The sequence below is a fragment of the Macrobrachium nipponense genome, chromosome 3, assembly GCF_015104395.2.
Source record: "Macrobrachium nipponense isolate FS-2020 chromosome 3, ASM1510439v2, whole genome shotgun sequence".
NCBI lineage: Eukaryota > Metazoa > Arthropoda > Malacostraca > Decapoda > Palaemonidae > Macrobrachium > Macrobrachium nipponense.
The window spans coordinates 41964244-41989412 of NC_087202.1; the positions used below are offsets into that span (position 1 = coordinate 41964244).

The window sequence follows — 25169 nt, forward strand, 5'->3', positions numbered from 1 at the left end:
TGTTTATTATGTTTTGTGAATAAGTTTATCTTATAGCAAACAAGGATTTTGTTTACCAAAGGTTTGAATGTGGTCAGTTGCCACCCAGTATAATCCTTTAATTGTCTTGTCTCTTGTCTGAGCAGTTGGACTTAATCATTTTGTAAACCTCTTAAATTGTAACCATGGTTCATTTGGGAAGGTTACTAATTCTCCAGGTGTGTTGGATCTAGGTACTTTTTCCTTTATAATCCCTATCTGTCACTTATATGACCCCTTCCTTGTTCACTCAGTTTTTCATGTACATCAGTCTGCTCAGTAAAGGACCTTTGAGTCAAATCAACACCCAACAGAATTTGTTCATAACTGTCCAAAATATCAAAAAAGCATTTCTTTTTAAATAGAGTTTACTTTATGATAGCTAAAAATATATCTGATGAAAATCCACTTTAATGCTACAAGGTTTACATGTATTACAAAAGTAGGACACATTATTGGATGAACACTGGCCCCAGAAAAAACAAGAAACATTTCAGTACAGTATATTCAAATTTGTTTATGGGCAATTTAGATAAGGATGAAGGCCCCCTTAGCATATACCTTAAATAATGAATATTCTTGCCATATGAAATGTATGTGTATTTTACAAGTAAAAAAAAAATACATTCTGACATGGCCCTAAAACATCTTTGCTGAAATGTATTGTAACCCCATTCGATTTCAATAACATTTTACCTGGAAATTTTTTATATATAAAAGCTTCTAGAACTACAAACATAAATTGATATCACTTGTATACGTAATTGAAAGAAGAACTCTCAAATGTATTACATACAGGTATAGAGGTGCATATGCTGTATACATAATATATATATATATATATATATATATATATATATATATATATATATATATATATATATATATATATATATATATATATATTATATATATATATATATATACACACACACTCACACACATACATATGTGTGTATGTAAAAATAGTTGTGCATTCCCTATAAAAGTGACCTTCATAATATTAATACAATTTTCTGCTGCCTAAGCTATCATTAGCCAAAGGCTGACTTGATGATGAGCATATTTGTAAATGTTAGTAAGAGGGGGCTAAGCCAAAGATACACTATGGGAGCCTTGTAATAATTATGCATGCTGCTGATGAAATACATACAACCTTGGAACTAGTAACCTTGGCATCCTCGTAACTAATGAAACACCTTGCACTGAAAGCTGGGAGGTCTAAGAAGAAAATCTCCCCATCAACTCTCGCGTGTATGCAAGAAATAAGGGAAGGCGCATCACAAAAGCAATAAAAATCAACGCAGAAACGTTTCAGTTCACAATTATTGACTACTGTGAACCAAACAAGTCATTGTCAAAATAATATGCCCCGGTTATTTTCATTTACATTAACAATTTAATGTCGGATACATACTTAAAAGCATACAAAAAACCTTTAATTTCCGGCTTATGATGAAAGTCTTGGTATACGTTAATGAAGTCTACACTTTTGTGTGACAATGAACGACTAAAGTCTTAACCTCATGATTATAGGAACAATTCCGAACTACATCTTAACACAGCGGTGAAGAATTCGCAGCTGTTAATGAGAGAGAGAGAGAGAGAGAGAGAGAGAGAGAGAGAGAGAGAGAGAGAGAGAGAGAGAGAGAGAGAGAGTTACGGATAACGCATAGCCTATACTACTCCCATCGGTTGCTCCCTTGGACTTCCTTTTGCCATCCATACATAAGGAATTGTCAGAGAGACGAGACACCTCCTCCCATCCACCCTCCCTTTTGAAGGATAATATCTAACCTGGTTGTAATATTATACATCGTAGCATTACACAACTACGTCATTGCCCCTTTCCGTCATCTCTTCTCGAGTTTCTTTCTTCTGTTTGCTTTCTTACGTTGAGAGAGAGAGAGAGAGAGAGAGAGAGAGAGAGAGAGAGAGAGAGAGAGAGAGAGAGAGATACCATGAATGTTCTTAAATATAAAACCTCGAGTCGACAAAACTTAACTTCCCTCATTTGGAAAACCATAACTTACCCATGAACCGTAAGATGAAATATTCCAGAAACGTGGGATACGTCCATTGGCAGCCACAGCCGCTATTGGAACACAGGCGACCTTCATCTCGTTAACAACTGAATCTTACTGACTTATTAATAATTGGTGGGGGATGGGAGTAAGAACATACCCATCGCGTTAAATATGATGATGATGATGATGATGGCTGAGACTGACTGCTGTGCTGAGCAAGAACTGTAACAGCAGCAGAGCATATGCAAACGTATCGTAAGAGTTTCGGCAACTCTTGGTTACCAAGACTTACATCCCTGTATCCAAAAACTGTCAACACTGGACAAGTAACGTCTAAAGCAGTTATATATTCCAGTGATTTCCAGACTAGACTCGGGAGCAAGTTCATGGGCAACCTGAAGTCATGAGAATAAATTAAGAGGCTGGTGGTCGAGGGCCCTTAAATATTTAGAGCTCTGAAAAGGAGATTATCCATCTATTGTGAACTACGAGAGGTTTGTTTAGCGAAGGGTTCCAGTCCGTGGTCGTCTTCGGGGAATGTCCTTTTCTCCTCAAAGGCCATCTCGTATTTCACTATACACTTGCAACAAACGGGTTGGATTCCAATGATTTTCTTATTTTCTCTATTACTCCCAATGACTTTCTCCATTTATAATAAATAGGTTATCTACACGAAATAAAGAGAATTACATGAACACGACATTCTTTCAAATATAAATAGAGTTCTTTCAACACAAAAAATGTGTTGTATTGTTTCCTGGAACATTAAATCAAATGTCAAGAAATTACACATGCACACATTTTTCATTATCAGTGATATATTTAAAACAATTATATGAAAGACTGGCTTTTTGTAAATCTTCAACAGGAACCTGAACTTTTTACCAATCCAGAGATCTGTTTGATAACTACAAAGAAAGGCGTATAATAAACTCTCATAAAACTTAGGACTAACCAGACTTTCCCATGGATTTACAACTCGAAATCTACCGACCACCCGCTAACACCCCCCCCCCCCCAAATAATAATAATAATAAAAAATAACAACAGAAGTCACCTCATTCGTGACTTGAAGGTGCGAGCAGCAGAAGCAGAATGCAATGTAGCCTCCATTTCAGCAAAACTTTCTCATCGGATATGGTGGATTGGCACAGCCAGTTCCCCATTCGCAGCGTCACACTAATAGTTTCTTAACAAGGTTAACTTGTTGTTTTGGACGCATTGAAGCGGAGAGAAGGCTAGAAGGCGCAGGGTGTCTGTGTCTCTGTCGGCCCCCATATGGAAAACCTGCTGGCCCCTCATCATGAATCCTCCCCCTAAACAGCTTTAACCCATCCGGATACCTGGTCAATCCCTTCAACCTTAACCTTTCTCCTAATAAGGGTCTCCACCGCACACCAAGTTTGCTTGTACGAGATGTGTCGCTCAACTACAAAGAAAGTTCTCAAAATACGGAGATAAACAATATAATCAAACCGACGCTCCGGAGCTGAGCTACCGCACCGTGATGGACATAACTTCAAAAAACTCCTCTCACGATATGTCACGATGTGCACGAGATTCCCGCAATTCGCTATGTGGCTTAGCTTGATGTGATGGGCTACGGATAAAAGACGTCAAACATAACAGAAGCATGCCTTATTAAGAATAGACCCACATTACTCGGAATATGGCAGATTTACTGACAACATCGACGCATCACATCACTGCCTCGGGCTTTTTTTGTGTCTCTTTTTCAACTACAACAACAAAACTTATTTACGACGCACACTACGTGAAAGGAGTATGAAAGAAGGACAATCAGATATGAAGAAAGGGAGGAAGGTCGGAGTAAAAGGGGGAAGGGGGAGGGTTAACCAAGATGATAATCTGTCCTCCGAGTAGGTGAAGCACTAGCGCTGGCTGCCATCGACATAATACTTCCGGCCTTCAAGGATGACCGCCTGACAAACACAAACATCCAAATGGATAAAACTGAAAAAATAATACCTGAGTTTTCACACAATATAAACGTTAGCATTGTACTTCACAAAAATTCCTCAACTAGGTCATCATCAAAATGTAAACACTTTCGGTAATCGCTAACATAATCTTTCCAAATGAAGTCAGTCGAGCTGCTCGCAAATTCTCGATGAAAAAAAGGGAGGGGGGGGGAGGGGGGAATGCTGGGGACATTTTGATGATAGTTTCGTTGAAATTAAACTAGCAAAATATTAAACAGACACAGCCTCTTGGTAAACACACCTTGCGCAGACAAATTATGCGTCGAGCGAAGTTTAATACCACTGCTAGTGACTGAGACGATATGAAGGAAATAGTCTTTCGAATAACAACTGAATTTCAATAGTACTTACTAGATATAATGAAAAAAGGCTACTCAAGTAGCGGAAGTTAAATCTGCTGCTTGATAATCTCGAAGAATAAAATATGACCATGACGCAACATAAAATTATGTTATTGTCTCCACTAAGTCATAAGGTCTAATTCAGGACCAAAAATCATATTTAGATCATCGCTCGCTCGCTCGCGCGCGCGCGCACACACACATACACGGACAGAGTAAGAGACAAATCTAAAAATAAAAAAATGCAGAAAGGTACAGCCATTTCTAATCTTGAGAGCAACTATCAAAGTGGGCCTTATCTCCCGCCTAACTAGTCGTATTCGTGCAAATCGATTCCTTAGCGAGTGCAAAGCCAGGGAGTGAGTGAGTGTGTCAGGCCAAGTCGTGGTGGCGGATGGCATCCAGGGGATTTGCTGGGCCGGCGCATGGCATTGAACGGCTATAGCAGTTCTTCCATCTGACATGGAGGCAAATGGATGGCAGGTCTGTCAGGATAATGGGCTTCGTGAGGTGAAGAGGAAGGTGGGAGAGGAAGGGGAGATGCGAGAATTAATAGTGAAGTATAGGTATACGATGGCAAGGAAGGAGAAGAGGGTCGAAGGAAAGGAGTCCCGTGAAGGTAAGAGGTACAGGGTACGAGGTGCAGAGGGAGCAGCAGACGGAGAATGAAGTAGATAGAGGCGCGATGGGTCCTTGTTTTACCTGCCCCCAACCCCTCTCTCGCTCAAGTCACTTCAACTTCCGCAGTTTTATGAAAACTAGTTGGGGGATGCTGTAGAGACCACTTGGAGGAGGCATGTGAGAATATGTTTTTATAAGTGAGCCCATTTATTTCTAAAAATCCTTGTACAAATGTGAAGTCTTGGACATGTGGGCAACATAAATCTAAGCACTGATATCTAGGACTATAAACTATAAATATAAAAATTTAGAATAGATACAAGTTCACTCCTTCAATAAAGTTGTCGTCTCAATTTACAAAAACCACTCCTCAAATTGAAAAATACACCAGTTAACTTGATATTATACCTATCTCCTCTGTATGCAATAGTGTTTCACGATTCAAAATGGCAAAAAAATAATAAAATAAAGTAAAAATTGATGAAAAATAAAAGCGAAGGTCATTTCCAGGCTTTCTCTTTAGCCTCTCACGAGATTAACGAACATACCACAAGCTACCACCCACTACAGAGATAGGAGGTATTTATATTTATAACCTAGCATTTGCCTTACTACGTACACCATTGTGTGCGACGCCAAGCCGTCAAAGTCACTTGCCAACTTTCCCATTTTGCTCTTTATGTCACTCGGCCCTTTTGCAAATCTTGAAAAGGTTACACATTGCATCTCAATCTTACTCAACAAGGCCGAATGGATAAGCCGTGTAGCGTGCTTCTTAAAAGTGTTGACACATTAATAGCCAATGTGCATATACTCTAGTCTTGTTTGTAAACAATCGATAACAGAACTGTTATTAACCATTATCGACAACCAAAAAAAGTCCTGCAAATATTCAGTAACTAAAAGACTTAAAAAACAGTCATTTTGATTTCCTAGACTGCAACCAATACTGCTACTGCTGCTATTACACACACACACAACACCACACAAAACACACACACACTGTGTGGATAGACTTTGCTTATTTGATATATATATAATATATATATATATATATATATATATATATATATATATATTATGTATATGTATATATATCTTTATATAATAATACATTTATATACATACATACATACGTATACATATATATATCAAATAGAAGCAAAGTGTACCCACACAGACTATTTCTTTCATACATCTCTGGAGTCGGAACGATTCTGTGCAGTATTCCTGGCCGGGTCGAGCATATCAATACTCAAGGCGTACTTATAAATGTTTTGCCCGAACTTCGGGATAATAATGTCCTTTCAGGTTAGGACGATACTCGATTGGCAGATTCGCCTGGGTTAGCCTCTCTCGCATTTGGCCTACTAATTAAGTTTAGTACCTGAATATGTATTGGTCTGACAAGTCTAAATATACGTACAGTTCACTCAATAATATGTACGGTCGTCTCACCTTTCTTAAATTGCCTTCGTTGTTCTTTTTTGTGCAATTTATGTTACAAGCAGACAGCAAACCAGGCATTTCGCTAACTGCCTGAAATTTCAGGCAGATAGCGAAATGAAGTATATATATTTGACTCCCCAGGGGCTAGTACTAAACACGGCGAAACAGTGTAGATGAATCACTGTCTCGTCGTTTCAGTACTAGCCCCCTGGGGGGATCAAATGTCCATAAGAGCATTTTGCTATTTGCCCGAAATTTCAGGCAGTTCGCAAAATGCCTGGTTGCGCTACCTGTCTGTAACATTATATATATATATACATATTTTCCTCGAGGCACTGAGCATCTGCCTAAAGTCTGAAAGGCCTCCTTGCAACATAAAGAAGGAAACAAAAAGACATTAGGATACTCAAGACGTGAAACCAACTGTCTGTGTGTCTCTCAAAAATGCCTTTACATCCAAGAGGAATGCCGTAAACAGGTCACAAAGGACAACGCTTGACATGGAATCCTCAAACTACAAGCGAGTTGCCAGAGTGTAGTCATCGTCCGCCTGACAGTGGCAGGCCCTGGCCGCCTCCTAAGCATAGGCAAGCGGGCGACCTTAACCCAGTTGCCCCGTCGATCGACATATGCTCCCCATTGGCCCTCCTGCCTGCCATCCGTCCCACCCTATCCTACATCACTCTCCTGTTCTCAACATTTGCAACCGTATTACATCGTCAGTTCACCGGAAGTCATTGAGATTTCCTTTCATCGGACAAACAATGCGCGATAATATCCAAGCTATGCTGGTTTTTCAAAACGAAAAAGTAAACAAAAAGTACAAAACAAAAAGGACGCGGCCGACCAACAGCGCAAGCATGTTAGCTGATTTGTTTGCTTCCTCAGAACCAGGTTTCCGACGACGCAGCATTAAAAAATGACCCACTGGACAGATTTCCATTCATTATTGAAAAAAAAAAAAATTAATAGCCTCCCTCTCTCTATCTCTCCAGGATCCTTCAAAGGACACCACCACTATGTGTGGGGTCTAGTTTGCGGAAGGGGCTACAAAAGTAAGAAAATGGAAAGGGAAGGAGGGGCCGGGAGGGAGGGGAGAGGGGGAGGAGGGAGGGGGGGGGTTTGACAGCTAAGATGCGGGATGCCCTTCCAGGTGATGAAGGGTGCCACCGTGGTCTGCGGTCAGCAACCCACCACCAAACATTCACATTCACTTTCATGTTTTCCGGTCGAAGATGAATGAGTGAATTCATCTCCTCGAGCGTCCAGGCAAAACAAGATTATTTTGAAATCTGTGAATGCAGAAAATAAACAACAGAAGTAAAAGAGTGGTCTCCGTGGTTTAATAGATCAAAAAGATGGCTCCCATGAGAAATGAAAAATATGGCTTATTCTCGCTTACAAGACATTAGCATGTTCTGGAGATTTCTAAATCTGAAGGATGTCTAAGTTGTCAAGTGATTCTTCTATTATTTAGTTCAAAATAATAATGATCATGACACTGATAATGATGATAGAGGAACATAACTATGAACACATGAGCTTATAAATGATACTGGTAACTCCCAAACTCTTTATAATTTTGTTATTTTACTCTCGAGTAAGAGATATTTTTTAAAACAGTGCCCAGTGAACATAGCAAAACAAAACAAAATTCACCCGAGACAATTTCTATCCGCTGCAATCGACTAAAACGGCGGTATTTTAATATATATAAATGAGGAAGAAAAAGTCGCCGTGGAATGTGCTCATGCGGTATTAATTAACGACCTGCGAGAAAACATCAGGCAGCAACAGCAACGACGTTTCAATTATCTGCTGAATGCAGCTAATAATACTAGCACTAAAAAATTAAACTGCTATTTACAAAAGGCATCAATGTTTATTTCGCGTTTTGTGCCCTTGTGTGTGTGTGTGTGTGTGTGAGAGAGAGAGAGAGAGAGAGAGAGAGAGAGAGAGAGAGAGAGAGAGTCGGGAATCTCAAAATTGCTCGACGTTCGCCAAATGATGGAGTACCACCACCGACATAAACCTCGTCTTCCTCATCCCCACCAAGAGCATCCACTCCTCCCTAATAGGGCATCGCGATCCCTTCCCTAAAATCCCCTACTGGCCCCTACGTCTACTGCCGACACCCCTCCGTCTAATTTGTTCAGACCCCCACTGTAGGCCATCATGAATGTCACCATCTCTCTCTCTCTCTCTCTCTCTCTCTCTCTCTCTCTCTCTCTATGGCCAAGTGGACTCGTCGGAAAATGTGTACTTCAAACCTAGATACACAAACTTTTCAGAATGATAATTCTGATTCAATAGCAAAAGGACACGAACATTAGGTAACAGTTACCAAAATAATTAACGTCCACTTCCTCTTGCGATGCAATTTGGAGGAGGAAAAAAAAAAAAAAAAAAAAAACAGTCGTTCTCAAGAAAGGCGAAAATGTCAAGACACTGAAGGATGACACCAAAATAGAACAGTTCTAAACGAAATTAGAAATCTTGACAAGGGCTGACACAAGGGAAGATGAGGAAAGGCACATGAAAAACCGACCCACCCAGATCAGGGCTTCAAAGGAATTGTCGCAGTAATTTGCATTCCATGACACTCATCTAAGACTCGCAGAATCTTAAAGCAAGAAAATTTCTCACGCAAACACACTTTCAAATAATTGTATTGCTTAAAATCTCTCTCTCTCTCTCTCTCTCTCTCTCTCTCTCTCTCTCTCTCTCTCTCTCTCTCTCTCTCTCTCTCTACATACAACAGTGAATATAATTTCATATTTGTCTGCGAATGTTGCTAACACTTCAAAATATATACTGTACTATGGGATGCCAACTTCCATTACACAAGAACACACACACACAAAAAAAGAAGAAAAAAAAAACAGTGAACACAATATCAAACGAGGTGTTATCGACGGGATTTCCCGAATGCTGTGACATTTAAGAGATACATCTCCATGTGATTTTTGAGGAATGACAACAAACACAGCGAGAAACTTAATTTCTTTTTCAAATCATCTTTTCGATTTGAATCATTCCTTTGCAACTCGGTAATCACACGCCCAAAATGGCTTGTCTTTTCAGAGAACAAATAAAATTCATAATCTTATCACTTTAACGAGTCGTTTTCACTTGACATAACACACTTCATATCTGGATATGAATAGCACAGATCAATTTCATGTATCAAACGAAACACTGAGCAGCTTATCCTGAAGTTGCCTCCTAGCAATGCTGCAGGTAGAAGTTAAAAAAGCGTACACACTGGGGACGACATGAAAAAAAAAAATCGGAAAGGCGGAAATGGATACACATCACACAATATAACAGCATCATATCGTAAAGTTATAATTCCTTTTTACTCAGCACATGAACACTTCTCGCGTCAAGTCCGCCTGTGCCCGACACGGCCGCCAGCCCCACACTGACCTGCTCCAGCACCAGGGCTTACCCAGCCAGGCCAGGGTGCCATTCAGCGCGCCCGACGCGAATAAACACCTGGGCAGACCTTCCCACCACCCCAATTGTAACCGTCGACTCCCGATCCCAAACCTGGGCCCCAGAAGCCCTGGCGAAGGGAGGTCCCCTGACCCAACCCTTATCTATTAAGTCTAACCACCTGCGTCCTGCCTCTGCTCCACTCTGGAATTTATCCACGTAACAACCATCCACTTGAAGCTACAGATACCCACTCTCAATGGCGACTAAACAACGTCAGAGATAGGCTTAAAACAAGCACTTCTTCTTCTTCTTCTTCTTCCTAGCTTAAACCCATTTTTATATGGGGTCGCCATTGCGAATGAGTCGTCTCCATCGATTTCTGTCTTGTGCCTCGTTCTCATTTATACCTTTCAATTCCATATCTTCCCTTACACAATCACGCCATCTCTTTCTTGGTCTTCCCTTCTTCCTTCTACCCCGCACTTCCATTTCCATCGTATGTCTTTCCAACATGATGTTCCTCCCTTCGTAATAGGTGTCCATAACATCGAAGCCTTCCTTCCTGTATTTTCTTTATATTTCAGCTACCTTTGTCGATCCTCTTATATACTCATTTCTATCCATCTTCAATTTCCCTTGTTACTCCCGACATCCATCTCAACATTCTCATTTCTGCTACATCCATCTTCTTCTCCTCTGTTTTCCTCATACTTCCTGTTTCTGTTCCATATAACATTGCTGGTACCCAAATGCAAATCAGGTTTACCAGGCATCCGTACGGCAAACGCAAATACCCTAACTATTTTTACTTACCTGGCGGTACTTCCAATCATAACTTGGGATAAGCGTATCGAAATCAAAACCTTACACGGAAATATTACTGCTCTAACAAATCTGAAATTCTTTGTAGTACTGCAATGACTAGTTTTCAACCAAATGATTTGACGAATTTGTATAAGAGCAGCCCGGAAACCTAAAAGAAAAGCTCTTGACTATCGAGGGAAACAATTTACGGGGCCAACATCTGTAGAAGAAAAGGGATTTCGAGAATTCTCAGAGGGTACCACTGACGACACCCAAATACGGAGAGGAGAACTAACTACAAAAATATTTCACTGTAAATGAGAAAGTAAACAATTACGAGACACACCATGGGTATATATACGGATGTGTCAAATAAACAAAAGACCATTTTCCCACGGCAGCCGTTTCCACTGTCGCATTCGTGAGGCAATCACCTCCATTTAAAAACTTACGCAACGCACACGGAAAATTAGGATTTTTACGCACATGGAACCGACTGCCTGGATGGAATTTGCAAAGGCAAAAATAAATGGCGGTAAGATTCGTTACAACTTTTAGTTCTCATGGGGGTCTTAGTAAATGGAAACTCATTTCAAATTCAGCGGAAATACAGAAAGTTACCGTTAACTGAGGTTCGTGTTGGCAAGAAATCCGAGTCCTCCCCCCCCCCACCCCCATAACACACACACACACACACACACCATGAAGTATGGAAGCAACAAATTCAGTTGAAAGTAATTACGCTTGGATACTCTCAAAATAAGTTCTGATAATCCAACCAAATTAACAGCTTCGTCAAATTACAGTATAATATTTGTTTCGATTTATAAGTCTACTCCGATATCAAATACGAAACAGCACCCGAGCGGTAAAGGCAGTTTCATACGTTCGAACTAAAAATATTGGTAAATCAAAATAGAAGTTTCTTCTTCTTAAGTAATGATGCCTGGTTGAATAGATCAACAAAATGCAAGTGAACCTAATGACAAAAATCAAGTAATAAAACCATAAACTATGAGCGGCATATACGTGTAACCTTAAGATGTTTTGTTATATGCATACAATGAAAGAAACGTGAAAATAAAAAAAATAAAAAAAATAAAAAAAAATAAAACTAAAAACGCAATTAAAGTTTTAACGTCTACGATTCAGAAATAACGTAAACGCTGAACTATAATTTGCTATCGCGTAAACATTTCCCTGTCATCAAGATAAACAACTCATCGGTCAACACGTCCCTTCCACTAGGAAGTTCAGACTAGTTCCATCTATCAACATCTGTCGTTTTTCTATCAGCATCAGTTTCGAAATTACCCATCAGAGAGCAAAAATTCTATAGGGAACAGGATAAACGAACCACACACACACACACACACACACACACACACACACACACACACACACACACAGAGAGAGAGAGAGAGAGAGAGAGAGAGAGAGAGAGAGAGAGAGAGAGAGAGAGAGAGAGAGAGTTTACGCTGACCTTGCAATTCACCTGAGTATTTGTCAATTTGACCTGTAACACGTGGGATCAATTCGTCTGTAATTAAAGTCAGATGATCACTTTCAAACCCCATTACATTTCTTTCATTCTTGGAAAATCTAACAGTTTCGCCGAGAACCTCAATCGAAACGCTACTATTGAACTTACGTTGCACTTCAGGTTTTTAAAAAGGCCAAATTTCCATCATCGTACACCGACCAGTGAACGGTGGAACGGCATCTGATAATCGAGTACCCACAATGGTCTACCTTAATAAGATACCAACGTTCTGTTTATTTTGCAAACACAGGTAGTTGTGCAAATCATGACTGAACAATGCCATCGTCCGCAACATGAAGCCATAGTGGATTCGAAGAACCCGCAAGTAATAAGATTTCCAATTTCTACATGTTAGGATTAAAGACAAAATCTTAAAAATAAATGTCAGGAAAGAAGAAATTCATGTATAAATTACTTTGCATACAGCCAAATAATTTATTCCATAAAATTCATAGGAAAAAAACTAATCTGCCGATTCCAAATGACAATAAAGTAACCGCAATGAAGGCAACACCTGAGAAGCTGGAGATCACACGCGTACGTACGTACGTACGTGAGAGAGAGAGAGAGAGAGAGAGAGAGAGAGAGAGAGAGAGAGAGAGAGAGAGAGAAATCTAGTATGTGGAGGGTTTTGAAAGGAAATAGGTGCATTGATACGTGGACTATAGCTGTAGTACCTTGTAGGGTTCTTTGGTATTGCATTCCGATGACTGCTTGGTCTCCGGCAAAAAGCACTGACGGATGGCAGATCACTTTACACCTAGGATTACACGGGTGCAACTGAAGATTGACACCAAATTCTCGGATTACCGTACGGTGTGATCTACCTACCTACCTACCACCAACCACTCGAGAGCGGTCCCCTCTCTCCGGCGAAGAGCAAATACACGATTCCTCATTTACACGCAATAATGACACCAATTTGATTTTACGTTTACATTAGAGGCATCTAAAATATAAAGACATTTTTGAGAGCCAAATTCACATAATAACGGCAGAATCTTGGTATGGAAGGTGTGCTTCAGTTAATAAAACCCCTTCTAATCTACGCGAAAAGTCGTGGGTTTTTCTTATCACTGAATAGAAAATACAAGAGAAGCAAAGCAATTTATCCTATATGCTGATAGTTTTGTTGTTCGACGATTATAAAGAACAAACTTAATAAAAACCTATACTTCTTCTTCAAAGGAGACAAAGGTTAAATTGTATCACGAAACAGCATTGGCATAAAACAAAAGTATTTGACAACCCTACTGAGCTCCTTGAGAATGTAACACTTGAGTTTAGGTACATAATTTCGGTCCCCTGCCTTCATCAGAATTAATTATTTACCCAATTCAAACCAACAAATCTACAAGCGGTAGAATTCGTTAAGCTGGGCCGGATGCAAACTGAGTGTGAGCAACGCAGTGATAATCTAAGAGAAAGCATAAGATTTCAGCATCCTTCAAAGGAATGTGAGAGTTTCACACACTCAAAAGTAACCACTGTGTGCGTCGACCGTATCGAGAACCACCGTATAGCACACATCCAAGCTAGTGACCAGTGCTCAATCTGACTGCTCCACAGAAACCCGAGATTACTTACATAACATTCATTCATACCGACAGTTCAAGAAAATTATCCAACTCAGGTTAAAAAATAAAAAAAATGCAAGGAGACTTATTATTTTACGGACCACTTTCTGCCGTCACCCAGCGCAAATCCTGCTCCACACCTTGTTTATAGGCACCCATAGCGCATGTGCATTAATAGCATATCAGCGCAAGCGCTGTACACGCCCTTCTAATGTTTATAAGTACGTATAGCGCATGCGCTATGTTAATGTATGTGTTCGTTCATTTCTTCACTTCATATCACGAATTCATGATGCCGACGAACTGAAACTCGCAGCGAAATTCAGCTCGCTAGAGGAGTCTATTAACCAACGCAAAAATATGAGGATGCAAATCTCGTGAAGTTGTATAGGAGACATCAAGCTCTATAGAGTCTAGACCTTGGGACACATATAACCATTAACAGCAAATCAGCGCATACGACCAGTTATAGATACGAACTGCTAGATAAGCTTCGCTAAGCAATCAAAGAATACGAATTGGCAAATTTATGAATACGTACAGGTTTTATCTTGTAAAAGTGATAATGAATCTACGTACTTCCATATTGTAATATTGGAGTTCAATACCACAGCTTGTGATGGTAAACTACAAAACTGTTCTATTGGAGTCGACGATCGGAGGACGGATCGTCTATTTCATATATTTATATCGAGCAAGAACTGATTAGCTTTGATGCACCTTTGTTCAGCTAATCAAGTTAAAAGTGATGCAGATTGAAAATGAGATTTTTTGAGTTGAATTATATACATAATATGTACTATAGTCTTAAAACCTTACTTAGAGGTAAGGAAAAAAAAAACTTTTCGTCACACACTTGTTACGAATACGGTAGTGTTTCCTCTAATTTGTTCAAATTTATTAATTGGGAGCGCCTATGGCGACACTAACTACTTAAAACTGATGAGCTATCAAAAACTGACACCATGTCCAGGATTGCATGACAAAGGCCGAGCGCTGGACCTATGACGTCACTCATCGCTGAAAGGAAAATTGAGAGGAAAAGGCTTTACAGCTGTAACAGGAGGAAGACCTTGCACTTGCACTATGAAACGGTTGTTAGGAGAACATGCAAAGTCAGATGGAAGATGGAGAATATGAACGGAGGTACAATATAAGGAATGAAGGGGGTCGCAGCTCGGGGCCGAAGGGAGGCTGCAGAAGCCCATAGTGCACCTACTGAGATGCACTACCATCTTACGGGATCATGTTTAGAATTGACTGTATTCTTTTCTAACTAAAGTATACTTATTGTGAACAATACCAACAAAAGTTGACTCAAAGTCTAGCAGACTGTTGACCACATGAATAGAATTTCATTGTGGGGGTACGGGCATGTATTAGCTGTATAGAAAACTAAGGTCCAAGAAAACCGATTCACAGGGATAAAGGATAAAATTACCATTGCACAAATTTAGAGTTCAAGACAATTTAACTCAAAGAAACCACATGTTTCCTTACATTAGCGAAAATTGATCCACCGTACTAGAGACTAAGCGGCCAAAATCTATACCCAGTATACGGACAACTCGTCGACCGAAACATTCTACAAATGTCGATCCACAGAAATCAAGATTGAGTAACTAGTAAGCATAATGTTTGTTCAAGAACATCGTAAAAAAACTAAAGGTCCCATGACAAAAGTTCAACCAAAAATCAAATGTTACAAAACCACCTTTCAATAAAGAGGTACTACATTTCAGAAGTTGCGCAAAATACGCCTGCGTGATGAAATTCCTTTAATTTCATTTTATTAATTAAAAAAACTCATAAGACTGCTTCAATGGTGATATATTGTCAAAGTACATTTGCATTTAGCGCGTCAAAAATACACACACACTGATATCAGACTTTGCAAGCATTCTGTAATAAAAGCTCTAATGAAAATGACATCAAATAACAATTGTCAATATGTGAAGTTGTTTCTCCATTACCTCTTTATATGAGAGAATTTCTGGATTAGAAAAGTGAATGTTAAGTACTTGTTTGACTGCCGATTTCCTTATGGGCTTCAAAAACATTATCAACGGGCAGCAAATAAAAAGATACAACTCTAATTTTTCAAGATGTAAATGAAAATTAACTTATATATATATGATGTGTGTGTGTGTGTGTGTGTGTGTGTGTGTGTGTGTGTACGCACGCTCTTGCAAGTGTGAACGATTACTGAAAAAGCAGAAACAAATTATACTTAAGTCAACATAAACTTTGAAAATAACACTGGAATCGAAATACGTCACCATCACTTTTTGACCCTACTTGTCGCTTCATTACGCACAGCACAGTACGATCACAGACTTCCCAAGTGTATCTATCTCTAGAGGAATTACCTGCATCCGGTACCAAGGAGTGGAGCCGCACATATATCACGACCACCCAATTCAAAAAGCTTGATGAAGCCAGACTGAGCAATGCAACTCGAATGAGCTCACCTCTCTCCTTCCAGCAAGTCCGAAAAAGAGCAGCCCTTCCGTCAACATTCTGCTACGACCCCTCAACCACTGAATGAATGGAGTGGAGGGAGTACCGGAATAGAAAACAATAACTCTGAACGTCTTCTCCAGATGAGGGTCGTAATGACTTTCGGCACAACGGATGTTCTACCACCGGGAAGTGGCGATGGAGGAGGGGGCAGGAGTGGCTGTGGTAGGAGGAAGGAGGCGCTGAGGTGGCGAAGATCCTTGAATGGCGAAGGAGTTATCTTTCTGACAGTCCCTCCCTTGTACGCAAATTCTAGGCTATCCGGCATCAGCCAGCTCTGCCTTTGCACTACTATCTGAACCTAGGGTTAGGTTGGAGAAGGAGGGCTGTGAATCCCAAGTGGACTGTGAGATACACTGTGACGCGGGGAGGGTAGTGGGTTGGTGGGTAGGTATGGGCGGGGGAGGAGAGCTGCATCATGAGTCAAGTACTGTAAACAACCGACAGGCGTCAACAACGGCAGACTTCATATTCCCGATGGAGAGCGATGTCCATATCCAGTATTTAAAAAAAATACTTCCGCCCATTTACCAGTAGCACAGAATGACTAGAGAATGAACGGTGGAAATATGGAATGCGAGGCGCCTGTTTAGCTAAGTGAAATCCAGGAAGAGAGATGCAGCTAGGCAAATGTGTTACACATTCACGTTTGACTCACGCAGTCACGCATGCCTGCGCACAGCCAGAGTCACGCCCTTGCAACCAACACTAAGGAGGGAGTGAGTGAGTCACTGTTCTCCAGTAACCTGTGCATAACTCACCAGCACACCGGATTGCAATGGATCAAGGAAACGTGATCGTCGCTTCTCCCCAACGGCGGAAACGCCGCACTGAGGACGCTGATGATGACGACAGACAGTTGCCCTCCCGACAATATTATTACCACTTGGTGAGTCAGGCGAGTCTGGAAACCAGTGTGTGGGATGAGTCACTCCACTACGCTATGGGTCTTTGATTCACCTATATATATCCCGCAGTCCGCGGGAGAAATCATCGATGGCTATAAAACACGTCGATTCTATGGATCTCTCGACAGCTGAGAACTTCTCCTTTCTAAAGTGTTACATCGCATCGGTAAACAAATTTAGCTTAAATGAACTTTCGGAAGAATTGTTCAATGGCAGGAAAAAAGTTGCAATCCGCGGATTCAATATTCATTAAACTACATATCATGAGCAAAATTTCTAAATTTCTTATACAATGCAGCATTTGGGAGGTCACCAAAAAGAAAATGTCACCCATGAGACACGCAAGTTATGCACAAGAATAAAGATGCAATATTATTCCTTAAAGTAAGCAATGCGGTAAACTGAATCACTTCTGGACAGTTGCCGCATAATGAGCGAATAAAACACTATTTATTTCAAGGTATCACACGAACTCACATCTGACCTTACCAAATTGAATATTATCAATTTTATTACTCATAATGTGTCTTTATACGTATTTCATATATATGATCAAGAACTATTCCCAAAATATCTTATGAAATCATTTGAAACTTGTGGTACTTTTAATACGAAATACGAAAAAGTCAATATAATATATATATATATATATATATAATTATATCTATATATATATATATATATATATATATATATATTTATATATATGTGTGTGTGTGTGTGTGTGTGTGTGTGTGTGTGTGTGTGAGAGAGAGAGAGAGAGAGAGAGAGAGAGAGAGAGAGAGAGAGAGAGAGAGAGAGAGTTTAATTTCCCAATCTACCTGTCTTCCCAGGACAAAATCGTCAGTCCACCTACGCTTTTGCACTCACTCAATACCAAGCACTCAACTCAATGACTCAGTTAACCGTGATCTTAAATATCCTGCCAAGAGGACAGGACTTTTTTTTAACTAAAGAAGAAAAGATGGAATGTTCTGGTGAAGGTTATTTTCCTACCAGGAAAAATTATATTTCCTAGAATTTCAGAGCCTTACTCCGCTCATACGTAGGGAATTATATACTCATTATAAATGACTTCTTGTAATGCTTAACAGTATCTTTATTGGACATGATAAGTTACTGAAACGCCAGTTTATGGTAACTAATTATCAATGGCTTCCAAAACTACAACTACGATCACACTTCCTCACATGATCTTGAATCCAGCTCTTGTAGGAATTTCTGTATGATGACTATTTTTTTTTTCTCCTTACTATCAATTTGACAGTGTAAAAAGTATACACAATGAAAACCAATAATCAATTTATATATTTATATACAAATTCTATCGCTGGAGTGACAACGTGATGTAAAATGTAAACGAGTAAAAGACCCTGAGGAAAGCGAAACAAGCAGGGGTACCATTTTCCTTTCCATGTGTATACTATCTTCAGGATATCCTGACACTCATGTCTCATGAAAGGAACCCTAGACACATATTCAATTATATTTCTCCTCTGTCTTGTTTCTTGCGATGAAAACTAAATTCAAAATCATAGTTAAAGGACGAGCAACAATGATGGACAATGAGGAGCATATATGCAACGTCTGCAGTGCTCACTTTAGATATATTAATGATTTTTTTTTCTCTGAATTGGCCAATTTGAGGTTAGAACGCGAGGCTAACAAGAGTAGACGTTGTGGTTTTAACTGAAACCGATAACTTCCAGCAGCTGCGTGGTGACCCTCAAACCGGATGTTTACATCATCGCTCGGACTTTGTCGATAAGGATATAACGGTAGTTATCTTTACTTTCTTTCTCCTCCGCCGTTAACAAACGAATCTGCGACTGTTGCACTAATTCCCTGAAACACAAAGGCTGAATCCAGCGTCGCCTCGGAAGTATTTCCATACGCCCAGAAAACCACACTCAAGGAAAGCTAGTCGTACAACTCCAAGGAATCCTTGGCGGAGCGTTTACGACACAGAAGGCGAAAAAGAAATGAAAAAAGAAAAAAAATGAACAAAGTTTAAAAAAGAAGACCTTGAGAGGCTCAACAACTACGCTGTAATCATTCCCAGTAAACAAGGCAGCGAGAGCGTCTTTTGTTTCAGCCATGAATAATTCACAAGGAGCGATGGATGCCTCGTGTGATTGGTTATCCATCACAATGATGACGGTGTACACACTATCTGAGATACATTCCTGACACACAGCTCCCCCAGCCTCCTTCTCCTCGTAAATGTTAGTGACCTCCTTGTTCTGATTTCTTCATGATATCTTACGTTTCTCCTTTAGGATACTGACCTATGGGAATGGTATACACCGATGTTTCTCTCTAAACAATACAGATTGAGGAAATCCTCTACTACATCCGGGTAACTTATTAGCATAACATTAGGTAATTAACGCAAAGTTTCCCTATAAGAGTGGTATATATAAGCACCAAGGAAGAAGGGAAACGCGAGCTATACCTAATTATGTAATACCTTGATAAATAACTATATAATTACTGGTACACACATTGACAGCTTCCCCTTGTCACGAGGATTGTGTGTCTACTGTGCTCTATATGCTTTTGTTAGCGTTTATAGAATTACATAATTTTCTGACTACTTAATAATTGTATGAATTGTCCATAATAATATAAATACCATTATAAAGACCACCGAGGTAACTCCATGTGTGTAGCAAAGACAGAATACTTCAACAATATGGCCATCTCAATTCGGTGTTTTAGTATTAAAAACAAATTCTACATTACAGTGAAATGGAATCATAAAGCTGTGAAGAGAATAAAGTACGCAATTAACGGCAATTATAACATGTATACCGTAAAATGAATTTGTAACATCAAATGTAGCCTAAAATGTACTGGAAATTTATAGAACACTTGAAAATTTGCTAAACTATAAAAGACTAAACAAAAATGGCAAGAAATCCTAATATCAGATAGGTGGAAATAACTTATCTACCCTCAGCAACCCCTATCCCTCTCCCCCCCAAAAAAAAAATCGACAATACAAGACAATAAGAAATACAGACCAAATAAGCAAAACTAACCTGTTGTATTCGCATATCATGATTTCTGATCGAGTATCAGTGATTGTGCAATATTACCGTTGATGACAGTTAAAACCAAACTGAAAATTCATCACTAGCAACAACAGGACATGGAACTTGATAACAAGAAATATACGGAAATGAAATACGTGCAATGTTTGTATTAGTTTCATAGACTCAAAGGACGAACATGATTTCAAACCAAGCAGTGAAAGCTACAGTTTTGCAATAACGAGCAATGAAACCCTACAAAGCAACAAAACAGTTTGTCAAACGTGAAATGTTGCACAATAGAAGTCGACGAGACAAACATTTCGTAAAATCATTTATAGAAAATACTTTTCAAGCAAAAGCAAAATAATTGTGACGTCCTTTATACACGATAAGGAGGAAAAGGCAAAAACCGCGGAGAATATAAAAACAAGTGTCATTTCACTGACGTATAAATCTAAGAGAAGAGAGAGAGAGAGAGAGAGAGAGAGAGAGAGAGAGAGAGAGAGAGAGAAATTAAAATTATTCTAATTTGACTAGAAAAACCCGCATCCACGCCCTTCCAACTTCAATATCATGCCGATTATAGAGCCGAAAAGCCCTTCAAGTTTTATTCCGCTTTAGTCCAGAAAAATAAACAGGAACCACTGCATTAACCCTCAATAAAACAAGCTTACAGACTGAAAGGAATTGCTGCACGAATAAGAAAATGAAAAGAAAATGCAATGTGAAAATCTGGTCTATAGAGCAAATCGGAGTTAGTGCTGCACTAACCAAATTATGAAAAAATGTTCATACTTTGTAATGCATCAAACACCGTAACAGGATTTATTTTAATTTCCCTTTGGGTTACAAAAGGCATCGTTGTGGTGCTCACAGTACATAAACCACAAAGTACACATATATATATATATATATATATATATATATATCTATATATATATATATATATATATATATATATATAACTTGTGCCCTGGACTACGACCCCTGAACCCAAATGAAGCAAACCTAACAACCGGTGGTAGGATTCCAACCCCTGCAGGATATGTCGGGTTAAGTTTACCTGGAACACCTCTGCCACAAAATAATTAATTAAAGCTACTTCAGCTCATATATACATATATCTGTCGTATGTAGAAAGCGGCTGCAAGAGCCTGAATAGCCTCATCCTATCCATCGTAGCATATTTCAGGCGTATATTGGTTTTTAGTATTAGATCGGTTAACCACCAGGTACCTTATTCACTGTTGTGGTCAACAAAGGCACTATGAACTTCTCATGACACAGCTCAGTGGAAACGAGCCACAAGATAGTCGATATATTTTACAGTTCAAATAATAACAACTCCAATAATGACATTTTTATTCAACGTCGTATCTGAATGTTAATCAAGTCACACAACTTTCTGTAAAAGAAAACAGGAAAAAAATATGAGTGGCTCTGGAAGACCATGGCCGAGCTCAGTGAACTAAAAAGCGAGAGAGAGAGAGAGAGAGAGAGATTCAGTTGTTGATACACGATTGGGTGGGAGGTGGGAGTCCATGCTATGCTAGGGACAGGGGTAGCATAAGACAACTATTGTGGCCTGCTGAGTTAGTGAACCTCGGCACAAGATCCGTCATATCTCTTACAGCGAATGAAAGGTAGGGGAGATGATGCTTCTTAATGTTCCCCAATGCCTAATTAGCAGAGTAATTCCTCAACCAGGGGGAAAGGATACGACGATATCATCTTGGCTTTCGTTTCATCCCTTCTGTTATCCTCCTCCTATTAAGTATCTAATATGTCGTTACAAATGGACTAACGATGCTTGCTTTTCATGCATGAAAGAGAGGAACAAATCTGGTGATTGTAAAAGTTATATTTAACTTTATCGACGAAAAATGTAATTTGAATGGAAACTTCCATAATAAAAAATCACCAGAAGCATTTTACGAGAGAACGAAAGCCTAACATTCTGAACAGCATTAACCGTAAAGAAATTGCAACCAGAGTGTAAGTTCCGCTCACCTCCGCATTCACACTTGAAGAACGAACCACTGTAAAGCTAAGCCCGAAAACAAGGCTAGTTCCACTAACATTCGTGTCAGACATTCAGTCGATATTCACGATCTCGCATCCCATGCAATGGATTAAATGCATGTGGCCTCAATCACACGGTAATCTTCCCAGTAAAGCGATAACAAAGAGCACCACATATATCATGCAATACAATCTTTCAGCCAAGTGACCAACGGTCCATAAATTTTTCCGTTTCAAGTTAACAAGAGTAAGAAAACAGGCATCAACAGTAATGGTAGTAATAGCAATAGTAACTGCATGAAGTCCTAATTACATATGACATGGGTATATCACAATAATCATGGGCATGAGATTTTTTTTTTCTTTTAATAAATGAACGCTTTTTGCCTGGGCGGCAATTTTCTAATTTCCGCCTTGCAAAATGTAACCATTAGGGTCTCATGTAATCCGCTTTTTTTTCTTTTTTAAGAGAGTGTCTTCTTCCACCAAACCTTAAAAGTATGAAATTGAAATTAACACACACACACACACACACACACATATATATATAATATATATATATATATATATATATATATATATATATATATATAGATATATTATTATATATATATATATATATATATACACCACACACACAAACACATTTCGCACCAACAACGAATGCATTTCTCTTCTTCCGAGACCAAGCAACTAAATTGCCAAATTTCGGGGTCTGCTTTTTCTCTGGTTGAGCATCTGTATGTATGTATGTGTGTGTGTGTGTATGTATATATATATATATATATATATATAAACGGCTCCTGTCGACTCATCATTAAAGGGTTAAATATCCTGATCTTAGTCTAATGCGAAAGCTTGCTAGTCTAGTTTTTGCTTTAGTAACCATAAATCGATCTATCAAACTTGGTTTTAGTAGTTATTTCAGTTCCCTTAGAAATAAAATATATTACATATATACTGAGACCTCCTAGATACTTTCTTTGTAAACCGCAATTCCTAATATATTAATAACTTTGTTTGGTTAACCTCCGCAGGACTACTGACAGTTTTCAGTCGATGCTAAAGTGTTCTTGACCTAAGATGAAGTCATTCAACATTTTTCATTACCTAAATGTCCCGTACGTGGTCGGTCACACGAAGGCTTACCCCTTGTCTTCCGAGAACTCATATACAAAGCTCCATACAACTACTTGTCGTTCGAGACTGCTCAACATCTGCTCCCCGGTACAATCAACAGTGGCGTCCCTTAAGAAGGCTCCATCCAGACACATACGAGTCCATTTTATTAATGACCATCTTCATTCCTCTTCATCCCAATTCTCCATATGGACAAGGCTGATTTAACGGCTACTCCAATCAGCTACTTACAAACATAATACGTGTAATCTTTCTCTCGGCTGCAAATTCACATTGATTCCTTTTTACAACTAACATTTTGGCTACTTTTCAAGTAAGCTACAAGAAGACGGGGGTAGACTAGCCTTTTCAACAGCTACTTGAGTGTAAACCATCAGAAACCACAGTTACTTCCTGGAAATGTACTCTCACCGAATGCATACCCAAAACCTACAAAGTTTGACTTCACACACAGGAGGCCCCATCCTACTTTCTGTCAGACCTAGATTTCAATGGGACTTTAGGTTGTTCACCAAGAGCTTAAAATGATATTATGTAGTGAGAAAACAAATTTAGGCGCTCAAGACCAAGACCGCGTCAAATGACTGGCACAGACATGATAGCAGCTGCCAATTTCTTTCCCCCGTTTTCTCCTACGTCGACATCAAAGGGCCCGTGATGACTGGTCCTTCCCTAAGGGCGGGAGGACGACGCCCTTGTTTATCACAGAAATAGGAACAATACGTACACGACTCAAAGACGGGAAGAATAGTAGACTTCCTTCGTTAGGTCTCCGGTGTGACATTGCACAAAAGAGAGAGAGAGAGAGAGAGAGAGAGAGAGAGAGAGAGAGAGAGAGAGAGAGAGAGAGAGGATATGACAGCTGTGGTCAGATAAAAAAAAAAAAAAAAAAAAAAAAAAAAAAAAAAAAAAAAAAAAAAAAAAAAAACAGGGATGTTTTTTTTTTTTCTTTTTTTCCAAACAAACGTACTAACATCGACATAAGCATAACTGACAGCGACTCTTTCCTCACGTATCTAGATTCTTAAGGACATTTTCTTATTCTAACCCCAACTCTCATCATCACCTCTCGGTTTAGCACGACCCTTTACTATCTCGCTTTTCAATTTTCCTTCGTGGCAAAAACCTTTATTTATACATAGCATCACGTTTTATATACTTCGTGATCAAGTTATTCATATATATATATATATATATATATATATATATATATATATATATATATATGTGTGTGTGTGTGTGTGTCTGTGTGTGTGTGTGAGTGTGAGCAAAAATCTAGAAGATACTGAGGACACCGAAACACAAGCTACACAACCGGAGATGTGAGGCTTACTTCTCACAAGGGGCAAAGTCGTGAGACTGTTAATATTCAATCTTGAGCCAAGTAACGAGGTCAAAGGTCATTTGAGAATAACGGCATTCAATTTCTGATGAAAACCACACAATATGAGTAGAAAGAGCACGAATGCTATCATATACTGTCTTCCAAACCATCGCACCTCCCGAAACTCATTATATGAAAACATTCAACTGAATAGTGAATGGAAGGATGTATAGCTTTAAGAGAAAAAATCAGTCACCCACAGAACACTTGCTAAAGCTAATACATAAAAACCAATAAGTTCAATTTGTATAAAAATATGAACGACAACTAAATTTTTCTAAACTACATCAATCTATTATATTTCGGCGTACAAAGCCAAAATGGCTAAAACAC

The 25169-nt window shown here is 39.2% G+C and overlaps 1 protein-coding gene across 28 annotated transcripts in view; it reads right to left on the minus strand.

Moving 5' to 3' along the window:
• The window catches only part of LOC135221710 (rho GTPase-activating protein 21-A-like), a 669873-nt gene that overhangs the window by 50073 nt on the left and 594631 nt on the right, over window positions 1–25169 (minus strand). The gene's annotated exons all lie outside the window — the stretch shown is intronic.